This window comes from Cyanistes caeruleus, unplaced genomic scaffold, assembly GCF_971803275.1.
Source record: "Cyanistes caeruleus unplaced genomic scaffold, bCyaCae1.hap1.1 HAP1_SCAFFOLD_100, whole genome shotgun sequence".
In the NCBI taxonomy this organism is placed as follows: Eukaryota; Metazoa; Chordata; class Aves; order Passeriformes; family Paridae; genus Cyanistes; species Cyanistes caeruleus.
In genome coordinates, this window is record NW_028255902.1 from 757,986 (window position 1) to 778,888 (window position 20,903).

General features: G+C 53.0%; 1 protein-coding gene across 1 annotated transcript in view; it reads right to left on the reverse strand.

The window, feature by feature from the left end:
- LOC147646385 (uncharacterized) overlaps window positions 1–20,903 on the reverse strand; it is a 114,411-nt gene that overhangs the window by 82,215 nt on the left and 11,293 nt on the right. The window lies entirely within an intron of this gene.

The following is a 20,903-nucleotide window of genomic DNA, read 5'->3' on the forward strand; positions in this document are numbered from 1 at the left end:
TCATTCTCCAAACATCCCCCCAAAAAACCCAACCCAGGCACCCCCCAGGATATCTGGGCCGAGCTCCCCCTCCCTGGGCACCTGTGGGATGGGGGGTGGATGATCCCACGGGTGGGGGGCTCTGAATTCAGGGAGTGCTGGACTGGGATATACTGGGCATGACTGAGGTCATACTGAGATAACAAGCACCTGACTGGGATCACTGGGAGTGTCTGGGAATGCCTATGGACATGCTGAGGGCAACTGGGATATACTGGGAGTGTCTGTAACCATACTTGGGATGACTGGGAACACACTGGGAACAACAGGAACCATGCTGGGGACAACTGGGAGCGAGTGGGAGTGACTGGGACTAAACTGGGGGCAACTGGGAGGAACAGGGAGCAACTGGAATCATCCTGAGGGTAACTGGGATCACAGTGGCAGCAGCTGGGCCATGCTGGGCAAGACTGGGAGCATACTGGCAACAACTGGGACTGCACTCAGGGTGACTGGGAGTGGCTGGAAGCAACTGGGATCAGGCTGGAAGCACCTGAGGAGTGACTGAGAGCAACTGGGATATACTGGGAGAGACTGAAACCACAGTGCAGGTAAATGGGAGCAACTGGAACCACACTGGATAATCCTGGGAGCAGCTGTGCCCATGCTGGGTCATACTGGGATCCTACTGGAACTAGCTGGGATCATACTGGGGGTGACTGCAAAGGGGCTGGCTGTGACTGGAACCATACTGGAGGTGACTGGGAGCAACTGGGCCCATCCTGGGAGTGACAGGGAGTCACTCTGGCCATGACTGGAATCATGCTGGAAGGATCTGGGAGTGACTGGAACCATACTGGGGGTGGCTGGGTGCAACAGCTCATACTGGGAGTGACTGAGATTGTAGTGGGAGTGACTGGGATCATCCTGGAAGTGACTGGAACCATACTGGGAGTGACAATGGCTCCTACAGGGATAGCACTGGGAACCACTGGGATTACAGTGGGTGTGAATGGAACCTGACTGGGGGTTACTGGGAGCTACTGGGCCCATGCTGGGAGGAAAATGTGGACACATTGGGAGCAACTGGGATCAACTGGAAGGTACTGGAACCATGCTGAGGTGACTGAGACCACAGCTGGGATCATACTGGGAGGAAGTGGGAAAGACTGGGATCATTCTGAGGTAACCAGAACCTTACTGGGGCAACTGGGATATACTGGGAGTGTCTATAACCATACTGGGAACAACTGGAACCACAGTGGGAGAAACTGGGAGTGGGACTGTGCTGAGATGGACTGGGACTATTCCAGGGACAACTGGGATCATACTGATAGGAACTGGGAACAATTACAACCATTCTGGGATCACACTCAACTGGGATCATACTGGGATCCCAGTGGGAGCAGCTGGGTCCATGCTGGCTGAGACTGCGATCCCACTGAGGGTGACTGGAATCATACTGGGATTGACTGGGAGTGGCTGGGAACAACTGGGATCATGCTGAGAGCAACTGGGAGGAGCTGGGAATGACTGGGAGCGTGCTGGGGCTGACTGGGATATACTGGGAGAGACAGGGAGTCCCAGGGATCACACTGGAGGCTACTGGGGTCACACTGGCACTGCCAGGGAGCAACTGGGGGCCACTGGCCTCATACTGGGAGTGACTGGGATCAGACTGGGAGTGACTGGGATCAGACTGGGAGTTACTGGGATTAGACTGGGAGTTACTGGGATGATACTGGGAGTGGGAAAGAAACTGGAAAATTGGGGAAAAATGGAAAAAAACCCAGGATAAATTCAAGGAAAATGGAAGGGAAAATTCAGGGAAAAAGAAAAATATCAAGGTGAAATCAAAAAAAATTAAGGAAAAATCAGGAAAAAATTGGGAAAAATTTGGGAAAAACGGGAAAATTTGACAAAAAATTGGGGAAAACCAGGAAAAATTTGGGAAAAAAAAAGAGGAAACTGAAGAAAAAATTGTGAAAAATCAAGGAAAAAAAACAAGAAAAGAAAGTGCAAAAAAATGGGAAAAATCAGAAAAAAAATCAGGAAAAAATGGGGAAAAATCAGGAAAAAATAGGAAAATAAGGAAAAATCTGGAAAACACAGGAAAAATATAGGAAAAATATGGGGAAAACCAGGAATAAAACTGGGAAATAACTGGGAAAGGTCAGGAAAAAAATCAAGAAAACAAAGAGGAATAAAATCTAGGAAAAAATGGGAAATAATTAAAAAAAATTGGAAAAAAAACAGGAAAAAGCAGGGAAATTTGAGAAGAAATTGGGAGAACGCTAGGAAAAATTTGAGAAAAGAAGAGGGAAATATCAGGAAAAAGAAGGAAAAAATGGGAAAAGCATGAAAAAAATTGGGGAAAATTTGATAAAAATAAGGGAAAATATCAGGAAAAGAAAGACAAAAATCCCTGGGAAAAAAATCAGGAAAAAATTTGGAAAAATCAAAGAACAAACAGAAATACTTGAGAAAAATGTTGGAAAAAATCAGAAAAAAATTGTGAAAAAAGAAGAAAAATCAAAGGAAATAAGGGAAAAAAATCTGGAACAAAAAAAATCATAAAAAAACAATGAAAAAGAATCAGGAAAAAACTGGGAAAACCAGAAAAATTTGGGAAAGGAAAAGGGAAAAATCAGGGGGAAAAATGGGCAAAAAAACGGGAAAAACTGCAAAAATCAAGGAAAATTTTGAGAAAAGATTGGGAAAAAACTGAAAAAAAAATCAGGAAAAGAAAGAGAAAATATCAGGAAAAAAATCAGGAAAAATCAGGAACAAAATCTGAAAAATTGAGAAGTAAGAGGAAAGAAACCTAAAAAAATCATGAAAAATCAGTAAAAAAACTAGAAAATACAGGGAAATAATCAGGGAAAAACTATAAAAAAATTGGGGACTAACCAGGAAACAATTGGGAAAAGAAGAGGGGAAATCAGGAAAAAATGGGGGAAGAAATAGGGAAAAAATGGGTAAAAATGTGGAAAAAAAAGAGGAAGAAGACTGGGAAAAATTTGGGAAAAATTAAGGAAAAAATCAGGGAAAAAATGAGGAAAAGAGAATAGGGAAAAAAAACCCCACAGATAAATGGGAAAAAACTGGGAAAAAGCCAGGAAATATTTAGAAAAAAAAGGCAAAAGTCAGGAAAAATTAGAAAAAAATGGGGGGAAATTGGGACAAATCAGAGGGAAAATTCAGGAAAAAAATGGGAAAAAAATTTGAAAAAAATTATGAAAAATGAGAGAAAGATCAGGAAAAGAAAAAGTAAATGAAAACTGGAAAAATCAGAAAAAATAATGAAAAAAATTGTGGGAAAATCAGGGAAAAATTTGGGAAAAATCAGGGGAAAAAACAGAAAATGAGGGAAAAATTTAAGAAAAAGTAGGGGAAAATCCAGAAAAATTTGGGAAAAGAAGAGGGAAAAATCAAGGGAAATCAGGAAAAAATCAGGAAAATTTGAGAAAGAACTGGAAAAAAAACCAGGAAAAAAATTGGGAAAAAAAGAGGGGAAAATCAGGAAAAATGGGAAAAAAAGGAAAGAAAAAATTGGGAAAAAATTGGGAAAATATTAGGAAAATATTGGGAAAAATCGGGGGAAAAGTGAGGAATATAAAGAGGAAAATAATCTGGAAAGATCAGGAAAAAACAGGAAAAAAGGGGACAAAAACTGGGAAAAAAATAGGAAAAATCAGGAAAAAACCAGGATGGAATCCAACTATCCCATTTTTCCATGGAATTTTGGGAATTGCCTGCCTGGGAGGTTATGGAAGAATTTCCAGACCTGAGAATCCGGGGAGTGGGGAAAGGTGGAATTGCACCTTTGAGTGCTCCAGGTTTTTTGGAAGACTGATGGCTTGGTCCTCTTCCAGCTTCCAGAATATTGGAATGAATCCCACACCTCCTTCTGGCTGGAAATCATGGAAAAATCATGGAAAAATCATGGGAAAGCTGTGATTTAAATTCATGGAATTTTGCCACCAAAGCACCTTTTTTCCCACCAAAATTTCTATTTTTTTTCCCCAAATTTCAATTTTTGGGATAATTAAATGGGGAAGATAGGGAGAAATCGAGAAAAATAGGATAGAAATGGAGGAAGAATGTGGAAAAGTCGGGGGAAACTACAAAAATATGGGGGAAAACTGAGAAAAATGACAGGAAAAATGGAGCAAAAATGGGGGAAAATGGAGCCAAAATTAGGGAAAAAATTGGAAAAAAATAGGGAAAAATTGGGGAAAATGGGATGGAAATGGAGAAAAAATTGGGAAAAATGGGAGAAAGAAATGGAAAAAAACTGGGATAAAATTGTGGAAAAATGAGATAAAACCAGGATAAAAATGGGGAAAATAATGGGGAAAACTGAGGTAAAAACAGGAATAAAAATGGTAAAAATATTGCAAGAATGGTGGAAAATATGGAAGAAAATGGGAAAAACAGGAGAGAACATGGGGAAAAATGGAGCAAAAATATGGTAAAATGGGGAAATGGGAAAAAAAAATAGATTAAAAATAGAAAAAAATTGGGGGGAAAATAGGAAAACATGGGGAAAAAACTGAATAAGAGTGGAGGAAAAATAGGAAAAAAAAAAGGAAAAAATAGAGAAAACTGCGGAAAAATGAGATAAAAAAGGCAGAAATGGAGGAAAAAGGAAAAAAAATGAGGGAAAAGTTGGTGAAAAATAAAAAATAGGATAAAAATGACGAAAACTATATGGAAATAGGATAAAAATTAGGAAAATAGAGCAAAAATGGGATAAAAATGGGGAAAATTGGATAAAAATGTGGAAAAATGTGATAAAATGGAGACAAATTGTACTCTAATAGGGAATGACTGGGAGTGATTTGGCTTATCGTGGGGCGCAGAGGAAACTGGAGCCACACGGGGTGAGCAACTGGGCAATGCTGGGAGCAGCCACTGCCGGCACCGGGAGCCCCGAACCCCTTTCCCGGCCATGCCGGACCCGCATCCCCCCGGCCCCTTTGCCGGGGCTCTGCCGCCACCGCCACCGGGACCCCCCAAAAACACCTCCCGGGGACCCCCGGGGTGCCCCCGAGGGGCATCTGCGGCTCGGCTCTGGAGCCCTGCCATCCCCAAACATCCCCCCCAAAAACCCCAAAGCCAGGGAGCCCCGGGGTATTTGGGGCGAGCTCCCCCTCCCCGGGCACCTGCGGGATGGGGGGCGATGGTCCCGAAGGAGCTGCAGATGCAGAGAGCGGGGAGCGCAGGTGGAGCCTCCTCTGCCTGCTCCAGCTCTTCCTCCTCCTGCTCCTCCTCTTCCTCCTCCTCTGTCCCTCCTCTTCCTCCCCCTCTGTCCCTCCTCTGTCCCTGGGCGTGGTTCGGAGCCCTCGGGTGAGCGGGACCGGGCCGGGACACGATGGGAAAGGGCTGGGTCCCCCCCAAACCGAGCTGGGGACAGCGGAGGTTTGGGGGAACAATGGGAACGGGGCGGGACAGGGGAACAGGGGGAGGTGGGAGCACTGAGGGTCCCCCAGTTCACCCCAGGAGCCCCAAGCCCCGTCCCAGCCCCCCCAGTTCCCCCCGCAGCCCCGGCTGAGGGGGGCTCAGCCCAGGAGCCGCCGTCGTTCGGGGCTCCCCCGAGTGCAGGAACGGGAGAGTTCCCGGCTCGGGGAGGCCCCAGCACAGGAGGGGATCTTGTCCCTCTTCCAGGGCCCTTCAGGGTCTTCAGGCCCCTCTCAAGAGGAGTTTTTCTCTTTTTCAGGTTTTTTTGGGGGGGATCCCACCACTACAGGGGTGTTTTTTCCTCCCCATTTTAGGGTGTTTGTGCGGCCGCAGCCCCACAAGCCCCTTTTGAGGGGGGATCATGACGGCTTTAAGTGACATTTTTAGGGGTGTCCCCACCCCAAGCCCCTGTAGGGGATGTTTTGTCCCCCAGGGTGGATTTTGGGGGTTCTCTCTACCATGGCCGCTTTAAGGGCCCCCGGTGTTGTCGGGTCCCACTGTAACTCCTCTTAAAAGGGCAACACCGCTCCCGTTGGTTCCGGCAGTGGAGCCCGGGAGGGGTTGGGGGTCCCGGGAGGGGTTTGGGGGTACCTGGGTGATGCCGATGAAGGTGATGGGGTCCTCATGCTGGGTGCAAACCTTTGTGAGGGGTTCCTGGGGATTTTCAGAAGTTCTGGGTGTTTTTGGGGCCATGGTGGTTTTTTGGGAGTTCTCAAGGGGGTTTACAGGGGTCCTGATGGGGGAATTTGGGCGATCCCAGGGATGAAATTGGGGATCTCAAGGCTGTTTTGGGGAACCTGCTGGTGATGGACATGGGGAGCACATGCCAGGTATGAACCTTCTCAATGTCTGTATGGGGTTTTGCGGTTTTGGGGAGTTTTTGGAGCATCCAGGAATGTGTTTGGGATCAGGGGAGGTTGGGGCGTCCCGGGGGGTTTGGGGGTTCTCGGCAGGTTTGGGGGTACCTGGGCAATGCAGGTGGCAGTGCTGGGGACCCCGTGCCGGGTTTGAACCTTCTCACTGCCCATGGGCAGCGTCAGCGTGTTCAGGGAGATCCTGGGGGGCCCGGGGGGTCACCCCAAATCCCAGGGACCCCAAATGCTGAGGGACCCCCCGAACTGCCCTCACCGCTGGATCTGCTGCAGGCAGGGGGGCACCAGCACTCGGCCCCCACCCTCCACCATCACAGGGGGGCTGTGGAAGAAATCTGGGGGTGCAGGGACAGGTCGGGTGGGACCCCCAAAGTCCTGGGGGAGGGGACACGAGGGGACTCCCTTAAATTCCCATTGTGAGGGAATGAGGGGGAACCCAGGAAGAGTTTGGGGGGGGCTGAGTGGGTCATGGGGAGACCTCCCAAAAGTCTTGTAGGGGGTGGGAATGGCAAAGAACAGGGTGATCCCCAGGATGGGGTTGGGGGGAAACCAGACTGGGGCTCTCATGGCAATGGGATGGGAAGATCTGCCCATGGAATTCCATGGGAATGGCATGGCAGTGAGATACATCTACAGAGGTCCCATGGGAATGGGATGTCTGAGATCCATCCATGGAATTTCCATGGGAATTCCCACGTTCCCAAAATTTGTCCTCCCCGATCCCACATTCCCATTCCCATATTCCCATGGGAATTCTGCCCTCCCCACCTTTACACTCCAGCGCCACCCACCCATATCTGACATAGTTCCGGAGACATTCCCTGCAGCTGTGAGCCAGGGAATTTGTTAATCCCTCAGCCTGGATCTCAGGGATCCCCATGGCGGTGCCACCGTTGCCATCGCAGCCCCACAGATCCCCCAGCCCCGGCTCCCCCCGCTCAGCCCCGCTCTGGCTGTGCCGCTGCTGCAGCATCTGCAGCTCCCCGCTGGCCCCGTGCCGGTGCCGCTCCTTGTGCCGGCCCTGGCTATCCCAATATCCCAGCCCTGGCTATCCCAATATCCCAGCCCTGGCTATCCCAATATCCCAGCCCTGGCTATCCCAATATCCCAGCCCTGGCTATCCCAGTATCCCAGCCCTGGCTATCCCAATATCCCGGCCCTGGCTATCCCAATATCCCGGCCCTGGCTATCCCAATATCCCAGCCCTGGCTATCCCAATATCCCAGCCCTGGCTATCCCAAGATCCCAGCCCTGGCTAGCCCAAGATCCCAGCCCTGGCTATCCCAAGATCCCAGCCCTGGCTAGCCCAAGATCCCAGCCCTGGCTATCTCAATATCCCAGCCCTGGCTATCCCAATATCCCAGCCCTGGCTATCCCAAGATCCCAGCCCTGGCTATCCCAAGATCCCGGCTCGGCTCCGCCCGGCCCCGCTCGCTGCGGCGGCGCTGGAAGGGGATCCCAGCCAGGGACCCCATGGACATGGACTGCGGGAAGCCCGGGCCGGGCTCCGACAGCGCCGCGTGCAGGGAACGCAGGGAGAGGAGAACTGGGGGGACATTTGGAGATTTGGGATCGGGGGGTCACGGCTGAAGGAAAGGGGGAACGGGGAGAGCCGGGAAGGGCATTTGGGGATGCCAGGAGTGACAAGAGGGGAGGCTAGGGCTGGCTAGATGTGGCATGGCTGGAGTTCAGGGCGTTCCTGTACCCAGGAAAGGGAGCTCCAAGGGTCCCCGCTGTCCCCATTGCCAGGACAGGGCAGGGAAAGCCGGGATGGCTGGGAATAGGGGTCCCGGGTGTCCTGAGTGCTGAGGAAAGGAGGGGCTGGCTGCTGGGAGAGGCAGGAATAGGGGTCCGGGGGGTAAATGGGTCAAGGAGAAGGGGGCTCTGGGGGCTGCCAGAGGCGGGATGGCCGGGAAAGGGGTGCAGGCGTTCCTGGTGCCGGATAAGGGGGTGCAGGGTGGGACCCACGGCCGGGAATGGGGGTTCGGTGGGATGGCGGCGCCCAGGAATGGGGGTTTAGGGGCCCCTCGGCGCTCCGGAATGGGCGATCAAAGAGTCCCGGTGCCGGGGTCCCCCTCACCTCTCGCCGCCCCCCCGGGTGCGCCCCCGGCCCCAGCGCTGGAGCCATCGCGCTGCTCCGCTGCGGCCCCGCCCACAGCCCCGGCCCCGCCCCCAGAGCCGCCTCCGGCCCCGCCATTGGCGCCGCTCTTTGCTGCCCGCCAGTGGCAGCCCGAGGCTGCAGTGACGTCACCGGTCGCCGGGCAGATCCCGGCGGCGCAGGGCGGCCAAGGCGGAAGCGAAAGTGCCCGAGGGAGCGCGGGGGGAGGGGACGCGGCAATTCCAGGGAATTCCCCTGGATCCCCTCCCGGGATCCCCCGGGACCCTCCTCGGCCGCGCACTGCGGGACCCCCGGGACAAACTGGGCTGAACTCCCGGGCCCTGCGCCCAAACTCTGCCTGGAACCCGCCGGCTCCGGCCCAAAGCGGGGGAAGCCCCGGGATCCGCGGATCCCATTTTTCCTGCGGCTGCGGCTCCCCAGCCCCGGCGGAGCAGGAGCGGGCGCTGGGAGCCCGAGCCCCGATTCCCGATCTCCTTCTCTCTCTCTCTCTGCTGCTCTCTCCCTCTCCTTTGGGTGATCAGAAATGCCAGAGCGGCTGGAGAGCCCCGTGCCCAGCTCGGCTTTCCCTGGAAAGGGAGGCCTGGGGGTGCGGTGCCCCGGGATGGCCGGGAATGGGGCTCCGGGGGTCCCCGGGCTGACGGAACCGGGGGATCCAGGGGCTGCCAGGGGAGGATCCCCGGGAAAGGGGGTGCAGGGCGCTGTTGGTGCAGGAGAAGGGGGTGCAGGGGGTCCCGGAGCTGGGCAAGGAGATGCGGGGGGGTCCCAGGGCCCAGGAATGGGGATCCAAGGGGGTCCCAGGGGGGCTCCCCAAAGCCCCTCCCAGGGCACAGCAGGAGCTGGGTCAGGAGCTCTGGCAGAGACAAAAGGGGGTGAGCCCCGCATGGGGGGGACATGGGGGCGTCACAGGCGCTCCTGGGGGGGGACACGACCCCCGGGGACCCCTCCTCACCTTCTCCCACGCACCCCAACAGAGCCCCTAAATGGATGAGCAGAGCTCGGTGACTGCAGTATGAAACTTGTTCAGTGGCACAGGAGGATTTAGAATTGAGGACAGGGGAAGGGTTTAACCCAGCCTCCTGTTTGAACAGCCTGGAGAGGGGGCTGGGGAGAAACCCATGCCTGCATTGAATTGAGAGAGATCCAGACCCGGGCTGGGAGAGATTTGAGACACACCCACCTTTGGACTTTGCTGTCCACAACACCCTGTCACATAAAGGTAAAACCTTACAAAAGAAAGGACTTGGAAAATCATGGTTTAGGACTTGTTACGTGGGCTTAGTGTAGCTAGCAGCTGGCCTGATAAGTTCCCAGGCAAAAACATCTTGAGAATGAAAAGTTTGTTAACATAACAAACTATTCTTGGGGAGAAAAACAAGTGCACCTGTAGTAACAAGGGATCTGTCCCATGGGAATCAGTAGAAAAAGTATGTAAACATTGTTAGAGAGAAAAGTTTGGATTGACGTGTACACTCACCATTACCAACCAGTGAACTGAGTTCCCAACCAACTGGAATTAAGCACGGAGCCTTCTGATAACCATGTAAATATAAGCTGTGTGCAATAAAGCTTTGGCTATGGTGGAAGAAGAAACAGGTGTCATTGTCCATCTCTACTGCGACACACCCAAGCAGGACATCGGGTCCTGCCGAAGCAGTGGAAAGAAGCAGCTCTGGTGGCCAAGTGGCACGGCCCATTCCAAGTGTCCCTGAGCACAGAAACAGCCCCAGCACAGCTGAACACGGGGGGACCCCTCAGCCTCGGCTCAAGGGCTCTGCAGCCCCGCAGATTTGGATTTCCCGGCTGCAGCAGGAGGATGGGAGCCGCCCCTGAGCCTGCACTGAAGGCAAGGCAGCAGCAGCCAGGGCTCCCCAGCGGGGGAAGCCCCTGGGGCTGCCCACAGATCCTCTGCTGAAATCCTCGGCCTGGGCACCCTCCTTTGGCATCTCCAGCCCCTGCGGGACAATCCTGGCTGGCACTGCTGGAGCTTCAGGGCTTTCTGTGCCTGCCCTCGCCACAGCTGCTGGGGAAGGCACCGTGAGAATTCCACTCTGGCTCTCAATTACACTCACACTCTGGGCTGGCTGGGATTAGACTATTGGAAAATACACCAGGTGTAAAATTATTTTTTATTTGATTTCTCCAGTCAGGCTTGGTTTGCATTTGCCTTGGGAAAAGCAATTTTAAAGGGTTTTTCTTTTAAGGGATGTTCCACCTCTCAGCAGAGATGAACTTAACATCTCAACAGACTGGGAACAGCCCAAAAGATTCCCACAAAGACAACGACCATCAACAAAACATCAAGACCCCACAGCAAACATCAACCAACATCTACCCCAGACACTGCCCTGGCACAGCTGGAGACACCTGGTCTGGAAAAGGCTGAGCAGGAAATCCAGGAGTGCAGACCTAATTCACATCAGAGACACAGAAATCCGGGTGCAACAGGAAACCAAACACTAAGGACTCCACAACTTGGAAACAATGAACACTAAACCAATGAATTTCTATGGGTTCAGACTGCTTAAAGTTCAGGAAACATCTAGTAAAACTCACATGTCATGGAATGATTTTCTCTGCACATGCAGACTATGTGTGGTTGAAATGATTCTGTTCAGAATCAAGTCATGCCTTATTTCTCTAAAGACATTGTTGGAGAGTTTTTGCTTTTCACAGTTTCAGTGAAAGGATTACACCCTTAGAAGAATTTTTCGTAATAATTCTACTTTTCTATTGTCAGTTCTGTTTGGGCCAGGGGTGTGAGAATCAGTTTTTAGTCAGAGGAGAAGAAAACACTTGATTTCTTTCTAATTTTTGTTTTTATGATTGTGCGTGGCTCGTAGTGATGGCAACATTATGGTATGGGTTTTTCCATGTTCACCTTTAAGCTGCATTTTGAAAACCAGAAGACCTTGAAAGGAGGCCCTTTAAAATGTAAACAGTTAATAGAAAATTGTTTAAAAAAAACAACAAAGAAACAGCAGATGGGGGAGGGAGCCCTCCATGTGAGTCATCCCATGGCTGCCCTGGAAGAGAAGCTTCATTCCAGGCAGCCAGCAGAGGAGCTTTAGAAATGCAAATTAACACCTCTGGGGCAAAGCCTGGACAATGTACCAGGGTGTTCCTGCCTGGGGGAGGAATTGGGCTGAATTCCTCTGCCCCTCACCCCAAGCTCTGCCTGGGGGCACAGATGGAATTTGCACAGCTAAAGGCAGAGCCCATGGTGAGGATATCTGACTGCAGCAGAAATTGGTTAAGCTAAAAAGGAAAACTGCAAATGGACAATGTTGTGAAAATTCCACTATAAAAAATGGGGGAGAATCATCCCACTCCCCACCTCAACTTGTGCTCTCACTTTCTGTGTTATCTAGGGTGAATTAGAGCACTGGGGTTTTTTTGCTACCCCAAGCGAAATCAGTTGGGAATCCAAGTATGTGCTGATTTAATTAGAGAAAAGCCCTAAATTGATGCTGCCCTGACTGGAGGGAGCACCAAAAAATGGGGAAAAGATGAATGGCCACCAGAACAAATCCTGCAACACCATGGGCCAGCCCCTGGGAACCCTAATGAATTCATATCAGGAGCCAGAGAACCCATTTATCATTTCCATGGCATAATTAGATTACAGGATGTCTTCAAAATAATACCCAACCAGACAGCTCCAGTTCCTGACCTCCCAACCAATCCGCTCAGATGAGGAACACAACATTTCACCATGGGATGGGGTCACATTATCTTTTAGCAGGAAAAGGAGGCAGAGTTTGTGGAAAGTTAAATGACTCAAACTGCTGTTGGCAAACAGATCACGGAGGAAAAGTGGAGAAACAGATAACAAAGGATATAAGAAAAATGTAATGTACCGGTCCAAATGTGGAAAGGATGGGCATGGGCAACTTTTTTGTGGTTCCCTGGCAGACCATGGGTTAAACGAATGCAGTTTCTCCTCTTATGTTCTACAGCAACTCTCATCTTTTCACCATGCACACACCTTGCTGAGTGCAGCTCATTCAGCAGCTGAGCAAGGGGATGCAGGGGGCAGCCAGGCCTCCTGAGCCACAAACGGCTACAAAAGGACAGCGAATGAGGGCACTGAGAGCAATCCCAAAATCAAAGAACACCCAGGAAGAAAAAACAGAGTCAATGAGTGAATCTGCTTGCAGATAGGGCCAGGGACTTGCACATAAGGAAGCAATGGGAGAAAGCCTCAGTTTCAGAAAATGTTACTAATTGACAAGGACCGCTGCTCTGACAAAGTCCCGCTAAATTCCTGAACTTCCAGAAGAACAAAGACTTAACAGAGCCATCAATATCGGATGTTCTACAAAAGTGGTGGGTACATATTAACCGGGACATGCAGGAGGCAGATGGGGAAGTCTGAACCTTCCAAGCACCTCCGCCAGTGGGGAAAGGGACAGGGACACGCGGCCGGGAAAATCAGGACAAAAACGAGGCCGCGTCCTCCAGCAGCTGGAGAGAGCGCATGGCAAATGCCCCACGGCCTCTCCCTTTGGGCAGCAATAAAGTCACTCTCACACCGCTCCTCGGGCTCCTTTGGCCACACAAACCTCTGGCGCCGGGAATTTTCCCGCCCAGCCCCGGGCACAGCGCAGCCACCTCCGGGCTACCGACACGAAGCGGGACGAGCCAGCGCTGCTCCGGCACCGGCTCCTGCCGAGGCCCCAGCGGGAAGGAGACCGCGGGCAGCCGCTCCCGCAGCGCCCTCACGCCAGGGCCAACACGGGCCGGCCACGGCACAAGCCACCCGCCACAGCCCCCTGCCGCCCCCTCCCGGGCCCGCAGCGAGCCCCGAGCCCCCGCAGAACCGAGCGCGGCTCCCACCTGCGATGGCTGGGGCCGCCTCCGAGCTCCGCCGCCGCCTCACCGGGCTCCGGCCGCTGCCGCCGCTGTCCGGCCCGCACAGACGCTCCGGCAATGGCGGCTCTCCTGCCCCACGGCCGCCCTGGGGGCGCCAGCGGGGCCGGGCTTGTTCCCCCTCTGCCCAATCAGCGATCGCCAGAGCCACGAGTGACGGCAGCAGCAGCCAATCGCAGCCAGCGGCGGGCTCTGCACACGGCACAGCCCCGCCCCACGCTCTCAGGGCCCCCCGGGCTGTGTGAGGGGAAGGGCGGAGATGAGGAACAGGCCTGGAACGGGCCCGGCCCGAGCCGCCATGGAGCTCCAAACACAAACAAAGTTCTCCGCAGCTCCCGGCTCGCCTTTCCCTGCCCTGGGTGTTCGGTGGCTCCGGCTCAGCGGGAAGCCCTGGAGCCGCACTTCTCCCACCTCTAATTAGGTGCCTCAGTGCATCGCTCGGATTTCTCCCAAAAAGGAGAAAACTGCCCCAAATACCTGTGGATGAGTGGGGGAGGAGAGAGATTTCTGGCAGAAAATTCCAAAAACTCAGTGAAGGATCATGAGAAGTAAATTAATACCCCTAAAACCAGCTTCCCCCCACCCCTCCCTCCTCCCAGCTGTGCCTCCTACCCCGGCACTGCAGGTGCGGTGAATTAAAGGGCCAGGAGACCTTCTGCTCCCATTAACAAGCCTTTATTAGAGAGAACTGGGCCTAGAGGTGGGGACTCGGGGTGCACGCCGCCACTGCTCCCTGTGATCGATGTCGAGGATCACACAGGCCTGTTGTCATCCGCTGTCAGCAGGACCAGAGCCTCTGTCCCCGCCAGGATCACCCAGAGACTCTGTCTCAGGCTCGAAAGTCCAGGGGTGTCTTCCCTCTCAAGTCCTGCCCAGGTCATGGCAACCAGCTTGCTGGACTGGGATTGGCGCACCCTGTCTCCCCAGGTCCCCGCTGCCTCCACAGTGGGGTCCTGCAGATGTTCCCTGAGCGTGGCTCGTTGTCCAGGGCTGTCTTTGCTCCCAGGTGGTAATATGATTTTAATATGCACCCATGTGCAAGTCTTTATGGGAAATGGGGAAGTTCATCCTGGGCAGCAGCGGCTAAATTGCCTGACGGGTTGGAAGAGAATAAGGGATGGGGATACAAATGCAAGGATAAAACAAGTACGGACTTCTTAAGAGTGAACCTTTTTGGGACTTACAACACCAAAACCCCTTATCCAGGGACCTAAACTGGGATTGAAACATGAACATACAATTTGAACATTGGGATTTTTATTTATAACAATATCCCCCCTCTTTTAATTTGACCAGGCATCAGCCTGCGTCAACTTGTTGTTTCAGGCTCCTCGTAGTGAAACTTCTTTAGTCTTTGGTATTGGTCATATACCCTTTTTGCTGCTTTCCGCTCTGAACTTTCTAACATTAGGATCTTAGTTTTTCCCTTCTCTTGGGTTATTTCTAATGAGTTGTAGATCGTGCTGCTAGACTGTATTACTGAGGTAATCATTCTGATCAAACACAGGATGACACAGGGAAGAAACAACAGTCCTGCTAGTCCCGCTATACCAATGAATGCCATCTTTTTCCACCAGCCTGATTGGGGACTTTAGTCTCTGGGTTTCCTTCTTAAGGTTATTTTCAAGTCCTTGGTGTTGGGGACAACAGTCCAGTTAGAGAGATCTTTTTCAGAGTTGACTTCCCCATCTGGTGGTGCCACTGGTCCTTTAACTCGAGTCACGTGTGTCCACCCTTTTTCCCGGGTTCTCACAGCCGTATGTGTGGTGAGTTGAAATTGGTAGGGTCCTTCAAACTTTGGAGTGAGAGGAGAGTTAGCCCAAGATTTTACCAATACCCAATCCCCGGGGTTAATATGGTGTGTGTCTACCTCAAAGGGAGGAGTTTGAGGGAGATACCCTTTTTTCCTGAGGTTTTCTAAAGTTTTAACAACAGTTTCCAAATACCTCCTTGAGGTTTCTTCCCCTTCAGTATACTGGGCAGTGCGGTAAGGAGTAATTAGGAAGGGGAGTCCAAATAGCATTTCATAGGGGGATACCCATAAATCTGCTCGAGGTCGGGTTCTTATCTGTAATAAAGCCAGAGGAAGACATTTTATCCAATCTAATTTAGTCTCCAGAGTCAGCTTGGTTAAGGTCGTTTTTATGGTCTTATTCATCCGTTCTACCCGACCGGAGCTCTGGGGATGCCATGGGGTGTGTAACCTCCACTTTATCCCCAGGGCTTCAGTGGTTTCCTGGAGAACACGGGCAGTGAAATGGGGGCCTTGGTCCGAGTCTATGTTATTGATTAACCCATACCTGGGGACAATATGTTCCAAAAGTATTTTGACTACTACTCTCGCTGTTTCATTCCAAGTGGGAAAAGCCTCTGGCCAATGGGTCAGGTGATCTACGATCACTAGCAGGTGTTTGTATCCCTGTCCTAGAGGCATTTCTGTGAAATCAATTTACACATTTTGGAAGGGTCTCTCTGCTAGTTCCCTCCCCCCTGGTACGGGTTTCGTCATCACTCGTTGGTTTACCCTTTGACACGTTACACAGCCCTGAGTGATGGCCTTTGCTATATCATAAACCCCTATGCAGATGTTCTCCCTCAAGAAATGGTCACATAGACCCTGCGTCCCCCACTGTGTCAATTTGTGTATTTCATCCAATACCCTGCTGTTGCAGACCGCAACTCCAGGATCTCGTCCAGAGAAGCAGCAGGATTCTGGGGACCAGCATCAAACACCAACCGAGGTGGGCTCCCGTTCATGAAACCATTTATTCAGCATGGGAACAAAGTCAGGTCCAGAACAGAGAGCCCTGAACAGAGGCACAGCAGGGGTTTTTGAGGGACAGAACCCCCGAGGGTTTCCACCTTTGAGGGTGGAGTTCAGGGTCAGGGACCAGTAGAAGCACACCAAGGGAGAACCCTGCAGGGATTCAAACCCAATCAGAACACCTGGGCTGCCCTTCTCAAGGGGTTTGGGGTAGGACAATGTAACTCTTTGTCTCCCTGAGGCCGCTGCCACACCACTATAATATTTTTTTCCCCTGATCTATCATGCTGAGCACCATGCAAGGCTGTAGAGAGGTCAGGACAACCTCTGTTTTTAAAACTCTGCCCTGCAGCTATTCCTTACGGTGCTGTCAGCAGGGAAGACATTTTGTCTTCTAAAACCTTACTTCTGATAGTTTTTCCCATCTGAAAACTATCTGGGCCAGGGGCAGCACCCAGGGACCTGCCCTGCCTGGGGGAACTTATACCTGGATCTTATAACTAAGTATCAGAAACAAGGGCACACACTCTGTATTCCAGACTCCAACATTTTCTTCTTATTCTTAATTTTCCATGTTTTAAGTACTACTACGTCTTCATCTACTTCAGCTTCTACCTCTTCTTCCTAATATTCCTATTCTTATTCTTTATCATTTATTTGTTTCTGGAGGGTCTTATGCAGGTTTTGGGGGGGGGAGGGGTGTTGGGGTTTGGGGTTTTTTTCTTTTCTACTACTACTTCCTAAACACAACTTTCTTTTCTTTTGTTAGAACTGTGTGTGTTGCAGTCCAGCAGGCCGCCGTCGTGTCCTGGGAGCAACACCTCCTGTCTGTGTCCATTCCTCATGGCCAAAGTGCCCCAGGATCAGCATGGAGTCCTTTCCGGAGGAGAGGAAATGGCCTTGGAGTCCAGCAGGGAGGAGCTGGAGCCAGTGTCCCTGCAAAGGGCCAAGAGCCGTGTGGCTGTGGCCCTCGGGGACCCGGTGCAGGGGTGCCGCTGGCGGTGCCAGGCTGCCGCTGGGAGCCGATGACTTTCCAGGTGCCTTCCCGGCCGGACGATGGGCCGGGATGCGGCGCTGAGCCCCGGCAGCGAGGGTCCCCCTTCGGGTGCCGCTTTGGGCTGCCGTGTGCCCTCGGGGAGCTGCCCTGGGGGTGCCGCAGAGCGGCCGGGGCCGACTCGGCCCGCAGGGCCAGCGCAGGCCGGGGCAGCCCGTGCGGCTCCCTTGGGGCGCCGGGCAGGCCGCGGGGCAGCCGCCATCTGCAGCCCTGCACTGCTGGCAGCGGGCGCTGATCCTGTGGCTGTGCCGCCAGGCAGGGGCAGCGGAACAGCCCCCGCAGCCCCTGCAGCCCCCGCAGCGCCTGCAGTGCCCGCAGCTCCAACAGTGCCTGCCTCAAGAGCGAGCGGCCTTTCCTGTGGGGAAGCGGCTGCCCAGGAGAAGAGACATCTTCCACCGTGGCTTGGGCTGCCAGAGGGCCAGGCCCGGCACAGAGTTGCTCTTGCGGGCACAGCTCGGGCTCCTGGCACTCCACCCAAGCTTCTCGAGGGACAGGCAGCAGGATTCCCTCTTGGGCTAAATCTGCCAGTCTCTGCTGCCTGGCCTCTTCTCCTTCCTCGTGCAGCTCCAGGATGCTCACCTCATCCCAGTCATCGTCCTCCCGCTGCCAGGCCTTGAGCTGGCTGCACAGGATGTCGCAGTATTCCCTGCTGTCCTGAGCCAGCTCTCCATCACTGTCATCATTCCAGCTGGACCTGGAGGATTTTCTCTTTGCTTTGCCTCCAGTCACCTCCTGGCCATCCTGGCACAGCTCTTGCTTGCGGCAAGCTTCCCAGCCCAAGAGTGCCCGGCGGCTCGTGCCTTCTCCTGGGGACAGCCGCTGCTCAGGAGATTCTTCCCAATCTGAGAATTCCTGACAATGATCGCTGTCCGCCTGCCACGGCTCCTGCTCCCTGCACTCGTCCCAGTCGGAGACAACTGGGGAGGGCTCTTGCTCCCTGCCCTCATCCCAGTCCCGGAAATGCCAGTAGCTCCCCCATACTTGGACCAGCTCTTGCTCAAGGCCTTCATCCCACGCAGAGAGCTCCTGGCAGCTCTGGGCTTCTCCTGGGGACAGCTGTGGCTCAGTGCAGGCTTCCCCTGGAGTCCCTTGCTGGAACTTGTTCATTTCTCCTCGGCAGAGCTCTGTCTCTTCCTCAGCGCAGGACTCCACGGCTCCTCTCCTCCCTCTGCTTGCCCTCTCAGCCTCCTCCTGCTGCTCCCTCAAGGCCTGGGCTCTCTGTGAGCCGGGCCAGGGCCTGTGGGGCTGGGACTTGGGCTTCGCCTTCTCCTCCTCCGTGCCTGCAGTCCTCTGGCACACACAGGTACCTGGACACAGCCACTGTCCTGGGACTGACCCAGGCCCCACAAGCCCTTTATATACCCCCCAGCCGGGGCGGGGCTCTGCCATGTCACAATGGACTTTGGGCACCGCAAGGTCCCGCGTCACCACGGCCCCTGACGCACTGTGCCTGTGTCACAAAGGCCACCCCAGCACCCTGTGCCTGTGTCACAAAGGCCACCCCGGCACCCCGTGCCTGTGTCACAAAGGCCACCCCGGCACCCCATGCCTGTGTCACAAAGGCCACCCCGGCATCCCGTGCCTGTGTCACAAAGGCCACCCCGGCACCCCGTGCCTGTGTCCCAAAGCCACCCCAGCACCCCGTGCCTGTGTCACAAAGGCCACCCCGGCACCCCGTGCCTGTGTCACAAAGGCCACCCCGGCACCCCTTCAACAGCCCAAGGCACCAGGAGCGGCCTGGAGCAGCCCAGGCCTTGGGGGATTGCAGCCCCTTCTTCTGAGCCGCTCCTTCAAATGATCAGGAGTGGCTGGGGCCAAGTGAAGGTGCAAAAGGAGACCGTGTGTGTCTTCGTTTGAAAGACAGGGGCCTGCTAAGGGAGGCAGGAGGCTCCTTTGCAATGGAAAATGTAAACCCCCTCGCTCCCAATTATTATCCCTTTGAAAGGCACTCTCTGGCAAAGATAGGAGGACAGGAAGAACAGTTTGTGCTGCTTTTGCATGAATTGCTATTTGGTGAGCAGGGAAGAAGTCCCCATGGAAATGATTTTCCTGAGAGGAGCTGCTAAGCGAGAGCTGCCCCTGTGCCAAGCAAAATCCAAGAGCTGGCTAGCTGTGGGAACTGACTACCTATTAAAGCATTTAAAAAGCTGCATCCACCTCGGTGAGACTGACATTTTGCAGACAGGCAAGCCAGGGAAATCTCTCTTTTGCTTCCACCTTTGAGGAGGTACCCGGCTGCTGGTCGGGCCGGGCCCCGCTGCACTGCGGCCCTTGCAGTCGTGCTGACAGTGGCCACAACAATCCTTAAAGCTTCAGGGTCCCCTGATACCCGGGCAACCGAGGAGGAAATTAAAGGAGCGGGTTCGCTGGAGTCCCCAAAACCAACTGGAATAGGAAAATCAAGTAGGGATGAGACCCATAAAGCCTGCGCAGCACAGGAGCGAAGTGCAAAGACCAGGCCTAGGGGCAGACACAACAATATCTAGGGGAGGTGTGAGGGCGCAGTCTGAGGGCATGGGTCCAGACACAGACTGGGGTTAGAAAGATGCAAAATACTGTGACAAATTGCAACCAATCGGGGGAGAGATACAGGAAGATTCTAGAAACATAACTTTCAGTGGGGTGACTTGATGAACGTATGAATTGCCATCAAGCCTTTGGCAAGTGCTTCCCAAGGCTTGAACTCAAAGCCTGCTGCTTCAGGGCTGAAGTCTTTCTGGCCCTGTGTCCCAGAAGGGCTGAATCACACAGGCTCGGCCTGGCGGGGCCGGGCTGGCCCCAGCAGTGACCGGGTGGGGACGGGAGGCTGTGGGACCCCGGCTGAGGCTGGGCCGGACCACGGCTGCTCACACCTTGCCGAGCCTAAGCCGTGCCCCGCTGCCGGCCCCCGCTGAGCTGGAGTCCGCTGGGCTCCGGGAGGAGCTCCGGGTGGGTCCAGGCCCCCTCGGCCATGGCCTGTGCGGCACACGGTAATTGAAAGAAATTGTCCAGGAGACAAAACTCCTGTTTGATGCCTTTATTAGGATTCAGCTCTTGGGGTGGCGGGGGCCTGAGGGGTTGTTTGCATCACTGCCATTCCCACACTGTCAGCTCCAAGGAGGAGACACAATTCACCTTTGCAGCACACACTGCAGAGCTGGGGCTTCCGTCCTCATGAGAGTAGCCAGGGACCTGTCGTCCTGGTTTGCTGTCCAGGGCTGTCAGTCCTTTCCAGTCCTCTTAGGTCATGGTGATGCAGGAAGGTGGTTTCTAAGCAGGTTTAGTTGATGCAGGGAGATGATCTTGCATCATAGCTTGCTCGAATATGTTTCCTTGTCCTTTTATTCCTCTGTTAGCTCATTGTTTTGGTGTCCTGCATGACTTAGTTTGCATATTACTCGGTTACACAGCTTCCTGGGAGTTTCTTTGTTCTAGTGTGGCACAGTGACCATGGGAGTTGTCTGGTCCTGTGGCACACCTTTCTAATGGGTTGCTTTTGTTAGTTGGATTTAGCCCCCATGGGAGCAGCTCTGTTACAAGGTAGCAGGGAAGTAAGGGGAAAGGGTACAGGAATGTCTCATAAGAACCTTTAAAACACTTCAGAAACTGGTAAGTAATTAATTACAAATTAATTAATTAATTAATAAGTAATTACTAATAACCATCGGAGTAAACAAGGGGTACAAGGTTTACAAATGGGATAAGAATATTAACTGTACATAACTAAACACAGTATTTTATCCGGGGTGGATTTCTTGAGAGATTTTATTCATGACATGTGCCTGCAAGGATGCAGCACCTCTC